The 18,985-nt window shown below is 41.7% G+C and overlaps 1 protein-coding gene across 1 annotated transcript in view; it reads left to right on the forward strand.

Moving 5' to 3' along the window:
- LOC104525642 (CUB and sushi domain-containing protein 2) overlaps nucleotides 1-18,985 on the forward strand; it is a 291,143-nt gene that overhangs the window by 81,382 nt on the left and 190,776 nt on the right.

Below are 18,985 nucleotides of genomic sequence, written 5' to 3' on the forward strand. Positions count from 1 at the left end.
GCAGGAAGCTAAATTACGATTATTTATGAGGATTCTGTTGCAGCCACAAATAACACTCATTTAAGTAATTTATACTTGCCTGGCAATTACGGGGGAATAGGATTTGAATGTTTAGGATGTATTGATGTGAGAGAATTTACCATTTACCATGTACCAATTGTTTACTGTTCCCAGGACCCCTTTGAAAATTAGATGTTGCTGTTTCATGAAAAAAAACCCCCACCAAACCAACAAACCAAACCCTGGTTTTATTATCATGCATTAATATTTCAGGGCACTGCTAGTTTTTAGCCATAATGTACTGCAGTGAGGATCAGTCATCTGTGGTATGTGGTAAAGATGAATGTAGCTAGTTAAGAAACATTATTCAGCCTGGAGGTGTTGCCAGTGCAGCACTGTGTCTTGTCATATCAAAAATAAAACAATGCCTGTCAGAGTGAACCTGGTGGAAAAAAACTAATAATCTCCCCATAAATACAGCATGGTAGAACTTCAGAAATAGCAAATGTGGCTTAGAAACTTAAGCTTTTTGATTTTTCAGTAGTATATGTGTGTGTGTGTCTTCTGAAAGAGAAGATTTGGTCGCTATTTTAAAGGTAGCATGTTTTACAGACATCAGTTTTGGGGCTTTGTTAGAGGGAATAATGATGTATTTACTTTCCTTCTTCTCTCTTCCCCACCAAGTGCCCATGTGCTGCATCTTTAATGATTCCTTTCCTCCAAATGTATTTTCACTGGGAGTTGGATGAGCTCTAAGAGCAGCGGACTCTTGTTTGAAGGGGCTGGTGGAGCAGCCCAGGCGAGATGCGCTGCGCTCACGAGTGAAACGCAGGTCACGCAAACACAGATTTCATCCAGGGCTCGTAGAAGAAGCTGTTCCTGCTTTTTTTTGTGCTTCATCTCACATTTTTATAGCTCCATGAAATACACCCGGGCAAGATAAACACACCAGTCAATTCAAAGGGACCTCATTTAGTATTCTTGAGCAGGAAACTTTTCAGTCCCCTAAGTGGAATTACAAAGAGTCTTATTTTGAATTTCATTTTTCAAAGCTGGCCTTCACAACTCGGAGCCTGATAATTAAATTCAGATGACTCATTTTTTCCCATTTTTAATAATTTTTGCCCGTAGGGGGGGAAAAAACTGGGGCTCATATCTACTCTTTAAGCATGTTGATATGATTCAGCTTGAAAATATAGCTGAAAACCTTTTTTCCCCTCTGTCTGTGAAAACCTAGTTTTAATTATTGGTAATATGGCAGATAGACTTGAGGCCAAATAAACGATTCTATTGAAGTATCTTGCAGCTAAATATTTAATTTCCTAAGCATTATAAATAGTTTTAATCTGGTCCAAAGAATGTACACAAACAAACAAAATTCAGTTTCATCTGGAGTAGAATTCACAAGTATTTTTAAGCTATGGAATATTCTATAATGGTACTATTTACAAGAGCACTAACTCAGCACATGACCTGCACTTGCTAAAAATCTCCTGTGTTGTTGTTCACCTTCCCCTCTTTAAAAATAGATGCTTTGGTGGGTTATTTTATGAGCCAGGTTCCCTTCACCCTTCTGCCTTCAGCGGTCGCCGCAGCTCTATCTGCTGCGCTGCACCTCGATCTCGGCACACGCAACTGCTCCCTGGAGAATCCAGTTATGAGTTTCATTTGGTCCCTGACCTGTCAGATGTGAATCCTGCAATAAGTCTTGAAAGGGAAAGGGCACTGCAGGTCTAAGCATCCATATGTCAAGCAGAGCAATAGAGGTTGAGTAGCTATTTCAGACATATTAATAAAATAGCACATTTACAGCTCTTTTAACTGCTATTGCAGTTTCTGTCATGGGACCTTGGGTCTAGATTTCCATGACAGGTGAGAAATAAAATTCTACTGAGCGGAGAACCAGGAGGAGAAGAAAGTAGCAGTGTGAAAAAGAGCCTGTCAGATTAGAAAGGGCAATGTGGGGGTCTCCAGGCTCAAAAGAAAAATTGGAAGGATGGCAGTAGCTGCCCTGTTCTCCTTTGAGGTTAGCTGGAGTGCCGTCCTAATCACAACCCTTCTGCTAGGGCAAGGATGCTCTGGATGTGGAGAGGGACACGTAGTATTTATGTTCTTATGTCATTATTCCTTGTTTTTTTTTTTTCTTGTCTTCAAGACTTAGGGTTCTTCTCTCCCTCTCATTTTGTACTAGCTGAGAGACCTGAAAGGATTAATGAAATTCTTCTCTATAAATACATGTAAAAGAAGAAAATCCCTCAAAGCAGCTTGGGCTTCAGTCCTTACAGGGACTGAGCTCAGTTGATCGTGTGCTTTGTGTCAGTATCTGCTCAGAGCTGACTAAATCCCTCAGCTATCACTTCTCGGGAGTGTCTGCTGATTACAGCTCTTTTGTGGTACCTGGTTTAAAGCTTCCTTCAGTGGCCAGCATCCCTGTGGGTGCTCGGCTACACTGAAAATACCAAAGTGCTTCAAGCTGAGCACCTGAAATATCCCAAGACCATGTCTGATGATAAGGAAGTCCCCAGGCTGGTCCTGGATGGCACTGAACCTGTGCTGTGGCAGATGTGTCCCAGCCCTGTCTTCCCTTTAATAGCTCAGTGATTGCTCGGAAGCTTTGGGTGGGTTTGACATTGTTTAAAATATCATCTGTGATCTCCTGCATGTCCTTCTGTGAGTCTTTAGGTAACTTGTTGGGGTGATGTCTGAGGTGACAGGCTGGGAACTCCCGCAGGGATGCTAGAAACCTGGGTGCTGCAGCTCCATACTGGTGGCTGTGCCCTTCTGTCACCTCCAGCATCAACATGTCCCCCGAAGGGTCAGAGAAAGTAGGAACGTGCTGTGCAGCGGTTGTTTGGCTGCAGTCTGAGCACACATTTAATAGAGGGTAAGTTTTTGCTTTGCCCACAGTGGAAGAGGTCTGGATTTCCTATTTTTCTGTATATTTGCTGCATTAAGTGTAGGCAAACAATGAAAATGTGGTTGTGTGTCTCCTGCACTTTTCTGTCATCTGTTTAGATCTCATCTAGCTGGTCTGCGACCTGGATCTAATATTAGGCATAATGTCTTGTATCATGATTATTAAAGCATTATGCTGCTATTGCTGGAGAAGGTGGTGGTGTAGGAAATGACTAATAATCCCATTTATGTATGTGTGTTTACAGGATTTGACTAAGATCAAGTGTACGCTTTGCTGGCTAGAATGCAAATATTTAGCAAAGAAGGTTTTTGCAATCATGCCAATGTAGCTGAAGCAGGCAAGGTGGGTAAAAGGAAGAAGCCTTGTTCTCAGGCTCTGCAGAGCCACATATAACAGTTCCTCTAGAGCAGGGGATTTTCAAAGCTGTGGAGATATAGGAAGACAGCCTAATGTTTGCCATGTAAAGTTAATTTCATGCTATTGAGTTGGAGAGTAGGAGGAAGTGAAGGGCAGACACTGTAAGCTTCAGTTGCCTACTGAACAGGTAAGCAGCTGGTGATACCCTTTCCCCCCAGAACAATGTTTGATGCTCCACAACTATTTGTTCCACTGATGAGTCTATTTAGAAACCTCTGCTCCTGCTAAATGAATTAGTTCTATGAGATAAAAATAACAAGTATCTCATTTGTCTGACTATGACAGGCTGTCTGGCATGTTTTGAAGGTTCATTAGAAGTTTCAGATTTTCAGATGAGAAATTTACTTGGAGTTGTAGATGACTTCTCTAATAATGGAGCTTTTTGAATCTTCTCTTACAGCTGTGTTGCATTTTGCAATCGTATTTGGTAGACGAGAATCCAGATTGGTAGCAGGGACTGGGCTTTTAGCTAGGAAAGGTGCTCCTGTTGCTGCTCTATTGCAGTGTGGTGTCTTTCAGATAAAAAATACAACAGTATGTGAAGTCAGAACCTTTTTGGGTTGTTTAGCCCTGTATTAGGTTCTAGTGCAATTAACCTTCTTCCCCATTGCCCTCCATAACCATATTTCACATAATCTTTTTGCTTGAGCTCAGTTGAAACAGAACATTACCTGGCAAAGCACCTCACAGTATCACGTTGAGAAGCTGCATGTTGACCTGGGAATACGATTTGCTTTTGAATTTCCTTCGTTTACCACAGAGTCCTTGTTTTGCTCTCCAAATTTTGAGCCTGCTTAGCCTGACCTATAGAAATGGCCCTATAGCTTGGGAATGGAAACGGCTGTGGTTGCTTATCCTCTTCCTGCGTGCAATCCAGACTGTGCCCGCTCTCCTGAATTACAATCCACCACGGTGCATTTCCTCTTGAACTCAACTTGCTTTATTTTTTACTGCAATTTTTACTGAATGTGGCTGCATTTTTGAAAATTCAGATGCTTACCCTTGAAAGAAAGAAATAAAACTGATAGCTTCCAGATGCCACCCACTCCCTTTTATTTTTTAATCTGTTTTATGATCCTTTAAAAGCTGGTTTCTCCTCAATTACCTCACTTGTGTATTTTGTTCCAGGAGGACACAAGCACATACTGAATTGCCATGTTAATGCAGAGTCTTGGTCTGTGGTGTCTTTCTTCCCTATGATCCTCCTCTCGACTTAATTTTTCTACCTTTATGGAACAGAATTCTAATTTTAGGGGTGTTGCATCATCTGTTGTGTTGCTCCTCTGCTGCCTTCTCTTGTCATTTTTCCCCAGGAAATGTTTTTTCCTTGATTTTCTGTTAATAATCCTGTGCTCAGTGAGTGCAGTGGGAGAAGCAGGGCTGCAAGTGAGTAACTGTCAGATCAATGAAGTTTATTCCTGTCTGAATCCGGTTCTTCCTCTTTACTGTCTCATCTTCATTTTGCCTTTTCAAGCCTTGGAGCCATATTTTGCTCATCTTGCACAAATGCTTTCTTTCTCCTCTTTAGGACTATTTTTGCAGTTAATTTGGGTAGAATTTCATTTTAGCTTAGTTTCTTCATTTCCTAGAAGCAAGGGAGCGTGCCTTAACGTGCATATGTATTATTTTGCATTACTTCTCTAGCACAACAGTGCCTGATGTGAAGGCAACATGAGCATCTTGCTCTGCTTTGGAAGTACTGTCGTACATGTGTTGAGCAATGGGTAAAAACAAAAGGGACCATGTGCCAGGGTGAGCTTGGGGGAAGAACTGAGAAGCTTTGAATGTAAGGTTCCTCTGCTTAATTCTGTAGTATCTTCCTTTCTGGAGCTGAACACAGGAGATCCCTTTCAGACATCAGCCCTTTCTGGAGAAGCATTTTGGAAGTTCTCTCTTATTTCTGCAGAGAGCTGAGTTAGGGGGAGGAATGGTTGGAAGAACATCACCTGTGCTTCTTCAGGAGCTCCTCTTAACTGTTGCTGACTTTATTTCTTTCTTTGCCATTATCTGCAGTTGACCCTTCCCTCCCCACCACCCTTGTCTGTCTAGTAAGTGGTTTTTAATACTCATTAAAGTTTTCCTATGTGAGATCTTCTTTGTGCTTCCTGATGCCAGTGATTTCATACCACTGGCCAGGCTAATCTATTCACACATCTACCAGTGAGAGATTAGAGTACCTGTGTTCTTGAAGGTCACTGTTTCAGATGATGATAACAATGTTGGTTGGTGAAAAACTGTTCTCTCTATGTGCTTCTAATGAACCAACCTATTTTCTTTATATCAAAGCAGCTTCTGATCCTCAGGTAGCTGTCTCGGAGCTCTCAGCATGTGTTTTCATCTCAGACCTCGGTTGATGTCTACTGAAGTCAATGGAAAATCTTTGGCTCCAAAGGGCTTGTGAATCAGGCTTTAGTGTATTGTCACTTAGTGTTCCTCTTGCCACCATCTTGCAGCTCAGGAGCACTGGGTTTGATGCTGCTGGTACCAGTACGGGGTACTGGGAGAGTGCTTGCAGGACTCTTGCAGGCTTTCCATTACAACAAACAACTGCCCAACGCATGTGGGAGCTGAGAACGGGTCCCAGCAGCTGCTGTTCTTTGCAGGGATTCTGTAAAACAGGTTGCCTTAAAATCATTTTCATCTCATGCTTGCCACTTCCTTTTTGATTATTTTTTTTTTGCAGTCAGTAATTGCTTCTATTTGAAAGTTGACAAGCATTATCCTGCCCTGGTGCTTGTATGAGGCTGAAGACTTGAATTGTGTGTCTTGAAATAACTTATTTCATCACTAGTTAAAACCTGAATAATACAAGTGTGGAAGTTTTCTTTTCCTGTGCAATGAATTAAGCTTCCTTATTGTAAGAGCTAGTTAATGAATGGGTGCTTTATCTGTAATATTCAGATGCTTTTCTTCCATGGTAATATTTTCCATAGGACTGGGAATGAATAAAAAAAGTGTATGAAGTGGCTTTTGAAATCCCTATTTAAATGTCAGTTACATCTTCATTGGGATCTGGAAAATAGGCTTTCTTATTTGCCTGGTACAGTTTAATTTTATTATTTTTTCCTCCTAAAGCATTCATAGAATCATAGTGCTTTTAATTGGAAACAAATTCTGCAAAGGTTTTAAAGCTGCAAAACATTGCTTTAGTGGGAAATAGTCTCCTTGCAAAACCTCCTTTTCTTGTAGAAGGCGTATTCTCTGGAGATAACGTTTTGGAGAAGTTTGCCAGAAACCAGCCCAGCCCTGTTCATGCAGCCAACTTCTGAAACACCCACCACTCTGTGGTGGTGATGGTCCCTTGTTGCCTCTGATGTTGGTTCTCTGGGATGTACCAGCCTTCGTAGCTTCCTGTACTGCACTTCAGGCTTTATTTTAATATGAATCTGTGATACAAAGAACAGGAATTTGTAGGTCAGTGAGCTGATTTCTCCCTGATGGGAGATAGTTGGCACAGTGTTGGGAGCACTTGGTTCCTGATGGTAGCAGAGAGGTAGAGCTGCTGATTGCTTCCCCGGTGGATGCGAGTGATTTGTGAGCATCTTGATTGCTGTTTTGAAGTGAAGTTAAAGGATTGATAATGCTTTGTACAAAGTCACTTCTGTAGAGTGGTATTGCACATTGTCCTAGAGCTCCTTGGCTTGCTGCACTGCAGAGATAACTGAATGGGAAATTCTGGAAGAAAGGGCTGATCAGGGTAAGATGGTATTTAAAGATGTTCCATAGTTTAGCATATATTTCTTGTAGGGAAGGGAAGATTTCAACTGTTCCCCAGCTGAGAAGAATAACGTGCAGACTATGTTGGCTCTCATCAGCTAAGGGCTTGGTTGATGATATGTGTGACTCCTTCTAGAAGAAGGAACAGGGAGGTTACAGACCTTCTCTAGGGAGGTGTGTGCTCAGTGCTTCCCAAAGCCTGATCTGCTCTCCTGCCAGGAGGAGCGAGGCAGAGAGAGAGACTTTTGTGACAAATTACACTGAAAGGCTCTTATGACCTCTCACACTTATATTTCATTCAATAAAACAGGATTTGATTTCGTATACTGCTTTCTGACTAATCTTATTTTTCCATGGATTGATATGATTAATTCTGTTTGCTAGATAGAGAACACTTCATGAATATTCAGGCTAGCTAAGCCAAGGAAAAAGATGCTTTTAGGCTGAAAACTACCCTGATCATGTTTTAATTGTCCTTTTTTTATCTTAATTTGTCCTTCTTTCATGTTTGGTCACCTCTGAGGCAAAAAGAACCCTGTGTGAAGGCTACTGTTTGGACTGCATCTCAAGGGTTGAGGTGGTTACCAAACATGAAGAAATTAATATTTAGCTATTTCTGTTCCTAGATGAAAACATGCCTAAAGAAAAAGATTTGTTTGCAAGAGCACTCAATACCTGCAAGCTAAAGAGATTGTGTTTTTGTGGTTTGCAGTGGTTTTTTGGAAGGCAGACCACGTGCAAATTAGTATAACCCAACTGGCTGAAAGCTGAGAGAAATATTGGTTATCTCAAGAGTACCTTCTGGACATGACCCAAACCATAAGTGACCGTGTAGATTGTAAAACAATGAATAATACCTTTATTTGGCAAGGGAAGGGGACTTTATATAAGTGCAAATGGGGTCATATGTTGTAAAAAGTTGGACATCTGGCATCCTCTTTAAAAACCACCAGGTCTATTCCCCTGCTGTTACAGCAGGACACTGAGATTTCCCAGTTTAAGCAAGAATTTGGACAAATCTTGATAAGAAAGATCACTGACTTCACTTAGAGGTGCTACCAGGAGCTGTCTCTGCCTTACCCATCGTGTTTTCTCTTCTTCAGAAACCAGTTCATGTCATTTTCTGTGCGAGGCTCTGCTGTTGTTTAGCTGGCTGAGGATGTGCCTGTGCAGTGGGGTTCCCTTTGCAGAGGAATTTGCTATGTTGAAGGAATTCGATTTGCATGTCAAAATCTGTCTGCCAGAGCTCGTAACACTCATATTTGACACTGCTCACTCTACAACTTCAAAGTGAAAGAGAGGAGGCACCTCTGCAGCTGTTTCAGTACTTCCCAAGACTTTTCTTCTGGGGTTTCTTTATGGACCAATTCATGGATGTGTTCTTACACTCTTTAAGATAACTTGTAAATGTAAGTACTTTGTTTTCAGCTGTCACCTGCTTCACAAAATGTATTTTAAATGATTGTTGCCTGCTGGGTTTTCCTCCCCATGTTCACTGCAGCTGCTTCTCATGTGAAAGCATGTGCTGGTTCACCTGTGTTCAGTCTCTGTAGCTGCTTCCTGTGCTGCAGGTGGAAGTCACAACTGACAGATTCAGTCTGGAGCTGAATTCATCTATTTAAATTGATTTTTTTTTTTAATGCCTGATGCTAAAGTATCTCCTGTACTGCAGTTAAGCTACAGCTCCCTTCTAATTTGCATTATAAGTTAATTCATTAAAGTTGGGGAAGGATTGCATTCAGCGTGGATTGTATAAGCTCAGTCTGCAGAGAAGTGTCATTCTTTGACGATTCTCAGGTTGTACACATCTCTCCAACCTGATCTTTCCACTTGTCTCTAGAAATATTTAAGTGCATGAAATACAGGGAAGAAATGTCTACAGAGAGCCTACTTTAGGAGATGTTTATTGGCTACTAAGGGTAATGTGGTGAAGTATGTGTCTGTTATTTTCTGCTGCTTAGACAAAGTGTAGCCCTCTAGCAAGGCAGAGGTGTCAGATCAGCACCTTCCAGTCATGAAAAATTGCAGAAGTGATGCATAAGAGGCCCCTGAATGCTCCTGGTGCTCTCTGAATTTGGTCTCTCCTGTATAAAAGAGTTGGATCAATATTTTTGCTAAGTAGCAAGCTGGCAGCAAACTGAATTCTAGATGGAAGGAAGGATGTTCTTGTGCATGGGATTTATTTCTATTTACTGTCATGGTGGGCAAATAGCTTATCACCACACCTTTGTCTCTTCTTGTACATCCAAACTCTTCCTAGTTAGATTGTAGCTGAGATTTGGGGTTGTGGTCTTGGTGATATCAAACTACAAACAAGCTCATGAAATAATATACCAGATCAGATCTCGGGAGAAGTGAACTTGGCAGTAACCTGCCATTGTGAGCTTGTCAGAAGACAATGTTAGTTCTGCTTTTCCTTCCCTTGTTTTTTCTTGTTTTTAAGATAAGCTCCTGAAGTTGGAGATCTCAGTCCATTGCACCTTAGTATCTGTGTTTCTCTGCATCAGAATCCAGTGTTTTTCTTTCTGCACTGGGAGGTGCTGCCACTGATGGGTCTTGGCACAGGTACACTTTCCATCTGACATGCTGCTTGACTCAAAGCATAGACTGCAAATCTGGTAATAATCAGTTATTAAATGCAGACACTTAATCTAAATATCTTACTACTTAATGTCTCTGATTATCTTGCACACACAGATCTAATCAGCCTTCCCAAAACCCAGATGGGGGAAGGAAATCATGGGTTTGGATTCATGTGGCTACTATATTTTGCTGCTGCTTCTTGGCGGCATTTTGTTTTGTCATGGCAGGTCGTGATCTCTCTAGCTCATGCCGAGTTTGTTTGACAGTCTTGGCTGCTTTACAATATGGATGTTTTGATTCTTCCTCATAGGGACCTCTCCTGTGGCTGGATTTATGGCGGCGATCAGAGAGATGCCAGGGCATCGGTAAATATCAGAGGATTAGTTATAGACAAAATGTTGTCCAGAGCTAATGTCTAATGACTGTTTTCCTGGCCACAGTAAACTGGAATTTTTCCAAGGCTCTGGAAAACTAGAGGTGTTACAATGCTCCACTGACGTGGTTTTGTATAAAGGACAATTCCTGGCTTTGTAGAAGTCCAAAAAGGGGAAAACACAAGTAGCTGCTTCCCTGCCACTACCTCAGTGTAATCAGCACAAAGTAGTTCGTATCATTTTGCACCATTTATGCTCCATTTATTTATAAGTATTTTTTCAACTTGCTTTTAAGTGTGTGTTGAGGGGAGAGCCAGGTTGACTGAGATGGGAAAGTCTGAGAGCAAACAAGGCTGTGTGTCCCTGTTGTGGCGGGTGGTCTGGGCTGTACATGGCACCTGTGAGTAGGTTGGTATGGGGACAGCTTAATTTAAATAATATTAAATAGTGACCCACTGATTTACTACATGTCAGTAAACTGTTATGAGTTGCTTTTTTTGCCAGGGACCTGAGAAGTTGATCAGCCTTCTCCCCACTTTTAAAATACACATGTTGGTTTGGTACTTCCCAGTTGGAGCATGGAGGAAATCCCCATCTCTGCATGCTTTCCTTTAGCCCTTTGTCTTCATCCTGCATTTTCTAAATTAATTTTTATAATTGTCTTTTAAATGATGGAGCAGTGCAAATTAGCTCTTTGAGTCAGAATTACCTGCATTAAAGATCTCGCTTAAAAAGAAAGGCATAAAAGTAATTGATTGCTTCAATTATAATAATGTGGCTTAGCTTGTGGTTTTCTGTTAGAAAAACCTGCTTTTGATAAGTCAGCTGTTCTTAAAAGGGAAAAAAAATAAAAGTGCTTCAGGCTGGAAGCTGGCATGAAGGAATTTTGAAATAAGGTTGTTCTCTCTGTAACGTAACAGAATAAATTAGCACCATTGATCCTGGAGCGGTGCCCTGTGCCTGAAACAGGCTGCTGGGGCAGGCAGTGCTTGGAGAAGGCTTGGGGTGTGTTGTTTTTTTCTCCCCCCCACTCACAGATGCTTTCTTTGACTTTGAACAAATATCCTTTGGTTTTTAAAGCTGTACTGGAATTTCTGGAGCCTTGAAGAAAGTCAAAGGGAAGGGAAAACTAAAGGAGAAAATTTTGAAAGGAGTTTCAAAGCCAGCCTGTGCAGTGTTGGATGACTGGGTGCCTGGGCATTGAAATCCTGGATTGTGTGAGTGGGTGATGACCCCGAGTGGAGGTGGCACTGGGGACATGTCGACCAAGCTCTTGCTTCCAGCCTGCCTGCCTTCACCTGATGAACTTTGGGTCACTGCATCAGAGAGGATCTCCCAGCCTGGAACGGACAGGGAGTTTGCATGGGAATGATGCTCAGAATCCCATTGCTCTGCTCTTCAGTTCCTCTTGCTTCCCTTCTGCTGCCTGGGGACTGTCACATCTCCCTCTGCTCTTTGCTGGCACAGCTGTACCCTGGGTGCTGGGGCCTGGTGGGCACTGGTGCTGGATAAATGATGCTGCTGGTCACTGAGCTGAGGTCCTGGTGCAAACCCAGGCGTTGGTGCTCTGATGTGTCTGATGAGGCAGCTGTGGGGTTTGCAGCTCACTGCTGTGAAGTGGTGCCAGAAATGCACAGACCTCTTACTCCATGCCAAACACGGGGATTTTAAAAGGCTGACTGACTTATTGGTGTAGTGAATGGGCTGAATTGGATGTGCTGTGGGAAGTGGTTCCTGATTGTAAGAACATCCAGGATGAAAAGCTTGGGCAGCTCTGTCCGCTGGTCATTGCAGGCAGAGGAAAGCTCACAGTAAAAATCTTTTGGTCTTTTTAAACTCATTTAAAAACCTGCTCTGATTTGAGCCTCATCTCCAATTTAATAAAAGAAAAATCTCATGAGCATCTATTATTCTCTCTAAAAATAAAACCAGTTTTAAAACAGAAAATGCTTAAGCAGGAGGGTCTGTATACTGCTGTTCAGTATCTGTCTGCTCTGTCCCCACTGCCCCCAGCAAGAAACCCTCAGAAGCAGGATGCCCTCAAGTGACTATCAGAGCATGTTGTCATTGATTTTTTTTTTTTGTTTACTTAGACCCCTTAAGGAACTATAGATTTTTAGCATGAAATTAATATATTGGAATTTTTGTGGGGAGAATAAAATACTCATTAAATTTTGTAAGGCTGGAATATGTAGGAAAAACAGAGCTTGCAATTAAAATTCAGTTTGAAGCAAGTTAACAGAAGTTTTGTTCATGTTTAACATCTTTATGGGTGCCATTCTTTGTGAATTTAAACTAATTAAGTCCAAAGGGACAAAATAATAGATTCTGCATTTGCTATGGATGCCAGTGCTCGCTTTGCTGTCGGCATTTTTCCTCTTTCTTTGTGCAAGTTCTGATTTTAATAAGTTGCCAAAAAAGTAACTATTTTGCTTTTTATGCCAAATTATCAAGAACTCATCTTCTTAAAACTCTTAAAAACTGCAAGGAGTCTTTCGGTGAAGACTTGATGCTTGCTCACCTCCACTGGTTCCAAGGTGTTTGCTGCTATGAAGTTTAGGAGATTTCACATTGGAATTTTTAAATTTTCTAAATATTCTGTTAAGACAACTTGGAACTGCTCTGGGGTGTGGGAGTCTGGGGTGGGCTGGAGGCTGTATCCTGACATTGACCCAGAATTTCTGGTGTTTCCTTAACTGGGACATAAACAAATCTGAAATGTTTGGATTTGTGAATTTTGTGTTTCTTCCTCTCCCTAAATATTTTTCCTGGGATTAATTTCTGAAGTGGTTTATAGGTAGTAATAAAAGTAAGGGAAAATATTTCCAAGTATGTGGCTACCATAATATATCTGAGACTAGAACGTGACCTGGGCATGTTTTGAAGCCCTGCTTGGCTGGCAGGTTAGAAGATGTCAGAGTTTGCAGGGTTAGTAAAACTCTTCCTAGCAAAGTCATAATGAACTAAAGTTTAATACAATCAAGTGAGAATGTCTTTAACAGGCTGCAGGCTCTACCCTGGCTGTGCCAAGCCTCTAATGCTATAAACAATGTAGAGCTTGGAATAGGTTGTTAATGGCCCTTTATTGATTGAGGGGGTAGAAAGTTCATCTAAACTATGGATAATTCTGGCAATTTCCTTGCAGATTTGCCTGCTGTGTAGCTGTAATTGCTGCACCAAGCTTTCAGTTAGAAGTAGCAATGCTAATAAACTGGTAACACACGTTCCTGCTTTCAGTAGGAAAGCTGCAAGGTTTCTTTCTAAGGCCACTTGATATGTTGGTCCTTCAGATGCCTCGGCTCAAATTTAACATTGGACTGCAAGGGAGATGCTCAGGTCCTTGTGAAACAGGTGTGATTTCACAAAATTATGGACTGGCTGCAGCCCAGGATGATGTTGACCTGCTTGGTGCAAGGTGACATTGCTGCCTCACCTTCAGCCTTGTCCACTGAGACCCCCAAGTCTGTCTCTGCAAAGCCGCTTTGCAGGCAGTGAGTCCCCAGCCTGTGCTGGTGCGTGGAGTTACTGGGCCAGGACTTTGTGTTCCCTGTGAACTTCATGAGACCTCTCTGCCCCTTTCTCCAGCCTGCTGAGGTCCCTCTGAAGGACAGTGCACCCCCTCCCTGACTTTTGTGTTGTCTGCAGGCTTGGTGTCCCGTTGTCCAGATCATCCATAAGGGTGTAAAACAGGATCAGCCCAGTATTAACTATTGTGTAAACATGGATTTTTTTATTTCCCCCCAAGAAAGTGGACTCTTCACATCTGCTGCCTTTTTCTGAATCTTGTCAGTCTGTTCGATTTCAGACTGAAGCAAGTGTTTCAGGTTTTCTTATCTGATCAAACACTTGGAAATACAGAATGATAGGCAAGTGTGGAGCAATTGGCTCTGGTGACACAATTCACATCAGTCAGGGAGACTGCGTGGAAAAGATGCAGATTGATCTCCTCTGAGAATCTGGAAGGGGAAGAGAAGCTCAGAGCAGCAAAGAGCACACAGAAGGCAGGTTTAAAAATAAAAAAAAAAATAAAGTAAAATCCCCTTTTGACATATTGGCAGTGCTTTCAACTAGTCAACAGTTTTTGTAGTTGGATGACTTCAGGTTGTGTTAAGGTCGTCCACGCAGGTGTCTTTAAAAGGGAGGTTTTGCCCTTGTACAGTTCTTATTCTGCTGTCTTGGCAGCTTTGCTCAGGTGTTCCAGGCCTCTTAATCTTCTCGAGAAAGCAAACTGAGTAAAGCTCCCTGTGTTGATGGCTGGAGGGAAGAGACACTGGCCCAAGGTCCTGCAACAAACCTGGGGCTTGGTCTGGAGTTCTGATGCTCAGCCCATGCTGTTAGCATCTGATGGAGCTGCTCTGGAGTGCAGCGGGGAAGGATTGATGTGTTTCTCGTAGCTGTGTTGGATGCTGGGTTGTGTTTTGTTCATTTATACGAATAAGTCCTCCAATATCTTATAGATTCACAAGTAGGTATTTATATATTTAATTTATTACTAATTTACTTAAGCTTCTGTGAATACTCTTCTGTTATTTGCTGTTCTTGGAAGCATAAACCTTTTTTCAATTAAATTGATGGAAAATACACTTTGGCAAATCAAGCAATTAAGCATATTTAATGTTATCTTAACTGGTGGTTGCAGTCTTCTAAATGGTAGTCTGATGAAATTTTTATTTTTCATGTAGAAAAGAAATTAATATTTTAACCATATCATTCATGTTCATATTCTGCAATATTTTATGTATAATATCAGCCCCTTAGAGAATTTCAAGTCTCATCCATCTGCCCAATTGAACATAACCTGCTGTGGTTTTATGTCAGGTTAGGAAGAGCACAAGCAAATATTTATTTTATCAATCTAAATGATGAATTCTGGGAAAGACAAAATGGGATCTATCAAACTGCTGCTGTAATTGCACTTCTAGTAACTTAGCACCTGCTTTTTTTGATAACTATTATAAAATAAAAAACAGATGGGTTTGCAGTTTGGTGGGAATGGCACACTTTTGAAGACCTGTTTCATTATCTTTAATCAAATTTGGAATGAAGATGCCCTCTCACCAAGAGCTGCAAGGTCACCAGGCATCATTTGTGCTAAAAACATGTCCTTGTTGGACAGAGGGAAATGTGGGAGCTCTTGGAACTGCAGTAGCTGACATCTGCAAACCAGGGCTCCGCGGTGCTAACGCCGTACCGGCGAGCAGAGGATGAGTTTGTTATTGCAGCAATTTGTGATCTAAATCAAAGTTAACAAGGGTGGCAGGATGCACTGCCTCTCTCCCATCCGTGCAGATGGGTATGTGCTTTCTAATGCTCAATCTGTGATTTGTTGCAAGATGGACTTATAAGAAGCAAGCTGTTGCTCTCTTCACTGCAGTCCTGGTAGCTTTTTAACTTCTGAGTAGCTTGGTGTCTTTTTGGTCACATTAAAATCAAGCTGTGAACAAAAGCAGGTTATTGATTCTTTGAAACAAACAAAAAAAAAATATCTTTTGGCAGCCAGTTAATGAGCAAAGAACACTTCTAGTTTCTGATTTTTTGTGAGAGTGCTTCAGCTGTAACATCTCAATTAAATCATGTCAGGGCCCTTCCCACAAAGTCTCAAACTCATAACGAATTAATCTGTTCCTGACTGAGCAGAGTTGTGGGGGAGGTCTCTGCTGGACTTGGCTTGACTCAAGGCTGCCTTGGGTTGTTCTCAGAAATCCTTCAGGTGGATGTGAGCTGCTGGGAGCAAGAGGGTCAGAAAGAGCAGAAACTGCCCAGACCCAGGGTTGCCTCTTGCTGTCAGGCTGTGGGGTTTATTGGGGTGACTCCCTCATCACCTTCTGGGGATGCAAAGGCAGCCAATGGCTTAATAAACTGCACAGTAGTTGGTGTGGGGTTTTGCTATAATCATTTAATCTTTCCTTTATCCTCTGAAATGTGAATAAGGCTGATAACTTAATATGTAAGGAATGCTTGATGCTTTTAGTGGTGCATTTTCTATACTAAAAAAAAAACCCCAAACTACAACCCTCAAACAAATGCTTTCAAAGGTGCAACTCCTCACTGCAACATCTCAAAAGAATAGCAGTGGGGTTTTTTTTCTGGGTTTTATTTTGCTTTTAGTCCCAACCTGTGTGATAGAACCAGTGTATCAGCAAACTTCTGCGAACATGACTTCTCGTGGCTGTGTTACACAGCAGATAAGGCAACGGTGTAAAGCAGTACTGCAGAGAACATCTATTAAATAGATATTCTGCATTCAAAAGGAGTCTAGTGTTTCCACTACTGTTGCTGTAAGACAAGAGCTTTTGGACTACATCTTCTCCACACACAGAAGGAAATTGCTAACGTAAGGAGAGCGGAGGCTAAATGAGGGAGGCAGGATGAAGTGTCATTGTTCCCATTTAATAAGTATATCCACAGCAGTAGGCTTCTCAATGTTAATAGGAGTATGAGTGTAGCATCCACATCTCCTCACTGATATTTTACGCTTTTGTGCTCAGATTGACCTTTTTTTTTTTTTAAGATAGTGAGGGAGTATGTGGAAATTTTGTCTTTGGGGTTTGTTTATCCAGACTTTGAAGTGTGACCTGAATGTGTAATATATCTGTATCCAACGTGTGTTAGTGCCACTGTGGCTGTGGTGACAGATGTGTTTGCGTCCCTGGTTGAAGACCCAGGGAAGTAGATTTCTGATACAGATCTGACACTTCTGGCTCTTACCTTGAACCCTGAAACTCAGCCCCTTTGAAGCCACCATGTTGCTGTGGTAGTGAGAGCAGACCCTGTCTCTGTCAGCTCTCCAGATGGATCCATTTAGCTGACTTGGAGGGAAGATAGTCCAGCTAATTCTCTCCTGCAGAATTTATAAGGTATTCTTTACTCATCTTTCCCTTAGCAGTGACAACATAGGTAGTGTTACAATAAAAACGGTATTACTAGATCAGTTATACTGTTATTAACATTAGTTTTGAGTACATGAAAGGTGTGCAAAGGCTTGTGGGGAGTGTAAATTGTTCCAACACTGAGAGAAACCATGGGCTTTAGTTAAAGCTTAATTCCACGCTTCCACTATGATGTGGGAAGCAGATGAAGGAACCTACCCCAGGCTTCCAAATATTAATCATTTACCTCCCTTTCTCCATCAGTTGCCCACAGGCTCTTTGAGGACAATCCCTTCCTTGCTGCTACTGTAAGGCACCTCCCAAAGTGTTCTATTTATTGTTAATGTTTAGCTCCAACAATTACTTTAATCTATAGTCTACATGCCAGTAGTGTGAAAACACAGAGGTGTTAAACTTGACCAACCTCAGGTGTAGTTTTTTTCCAGGCCCTCCTGTTGCCTGTCAGTAAGAGATTCCCCACTGCAGATAACTGGAATTTTATTGTATATTCTGAGCTAAAAGTCAGAGTTGTCCTTCAGCCCCTCTGGTTGCATTCCAGCTGAAGAGACTGGTAGAACTCACCCTACTGGGAGTTTATTGGCGTGTGTGTGTTTGCAAAGAAGTGTATGTTTTGAGGCAGTACTGCAGGTATTTGAAGACATTACTCATGAACAGACTGTGATGTGCTAAATTGAGTGGAACCTGTGTGCCAACTTTGCAGAGCATGATTTTGCCTGAATGCCAGTTGTTTGTGAAGTATGCAGGTTGAGAAATAGCAGACATACAGATTCTGTGAAAAGCATAATTGTATGGGTAATATCTTGGGCCTTTTTGATGTATCTTTTTTAACCGCTTTGTATTTGTAATGTGACAAAAATAGCTGTACAGTCTGCTGTGGCCATCACTAGTGCAGCTGGCAATAGATTTTAATTGATGGCTACTGTCAAGCTGCTAGTGGCCATGCAGTCCTGAGAACCATTAAAGTGATATTTCTTGTCCCTGCTCACTTAAACACTCTGCTCCCAAGTCATAGCAGAGTGTTATTTTTTTAACTTAATATTGTCAGTATTTGTACTGATGGGTTACTAGGGCAGTATCCAGTGCTGACCACTGACTTCATCTCCAGGTATTACAGTAGATGGTGCTAAGACCCTACCAAAAACTGGTATATACTGTAAAGGACAAGCACATCTTTGGGGTCTGGTTTCCTTGTGAATTTTTGAGCTGCAGTGTTTCCCTTGGTGCACATAAGAGATAAGAAGGTGGCATTTAACTACAGTACTCTGTGTTATGCTGAATCTGTGCTCCATCATGGACAACGTGGAAATGCTTTGGGGTATTCCACTTTTATTGAGTCTTTTACTGTTTCCTTTTCTGTGTGGGCAGTATGTAAGTTAGAGGAACTGGTTTTGAAGCCTCATCTTGAGTTGAGATTGGTTAAACCTCAGCACTTTTCAGCCTGAAATTAAATTTTAACTTCAGAAAAAACTGGCTGGTAAACCCAAATTATGCTGCTGTTGAAAAAAGTTGAAAGTTGAAAACAAAAAAAACCAAAACAAGCAAACTTATTTCCATTTAATTGTTTAGATCAGTTGTGTAGGAGGACCTCTGCATTTTAAAGTTACATATTGCTATCTATATTAATGTAGTATATTAATATACTAAGGTATACTAAGTTAGTTGATAATCTCCCCAAACAGGGCCCAAGACCAAGCTCAGCCATCCAGCCTGTCTCTCTGCAGTTGTCCTTTGGTGAATCAGTTAACACCAGTGTCAAAAACCACTGGTGAATCTCACTGGAAGGTAGATATGTTCACGAGAAGCAATTGGCAACTGTTCCTCTTCACTTCCAAACCTTGCTGGGTTGGGTACTCAATGCTGGTTGTGGAGATGACCCATCTGAACCAGATGATTGTGTAGACGTGGTGCCATCTGGCAGGACTTTGCAGGAGGCTGCACACATAAGCTGGAAGCAGGATGTCCTGGTTCTCACACCCTCCTCTTGTTTTTGAAGCAGCTCAGAGGGTTCAAAGCTTGAGCTGATCACTGGTGTGGAGCAGTAGAAGGATGTAGGTCAGCACCATGCTTTGTCCTACCTACCCTGTCAC

Source organism: Antrostomus carolinensis, unplaced genomic scaffold (assembly GCF_000700745.2).
Source record: "Antrostomus carolinensis isolate BGI_N321 unplaced genomic scaffold, ASM70074v2 scaffold3800, whole genome shotgun sequence".
Lineage (NCBI taxonomy): Eukaryota > Metazoa > Chordata > Aves > Caprimulgiformes > Caprimulgidae > Antrostomus > Antrostomus carolinensis.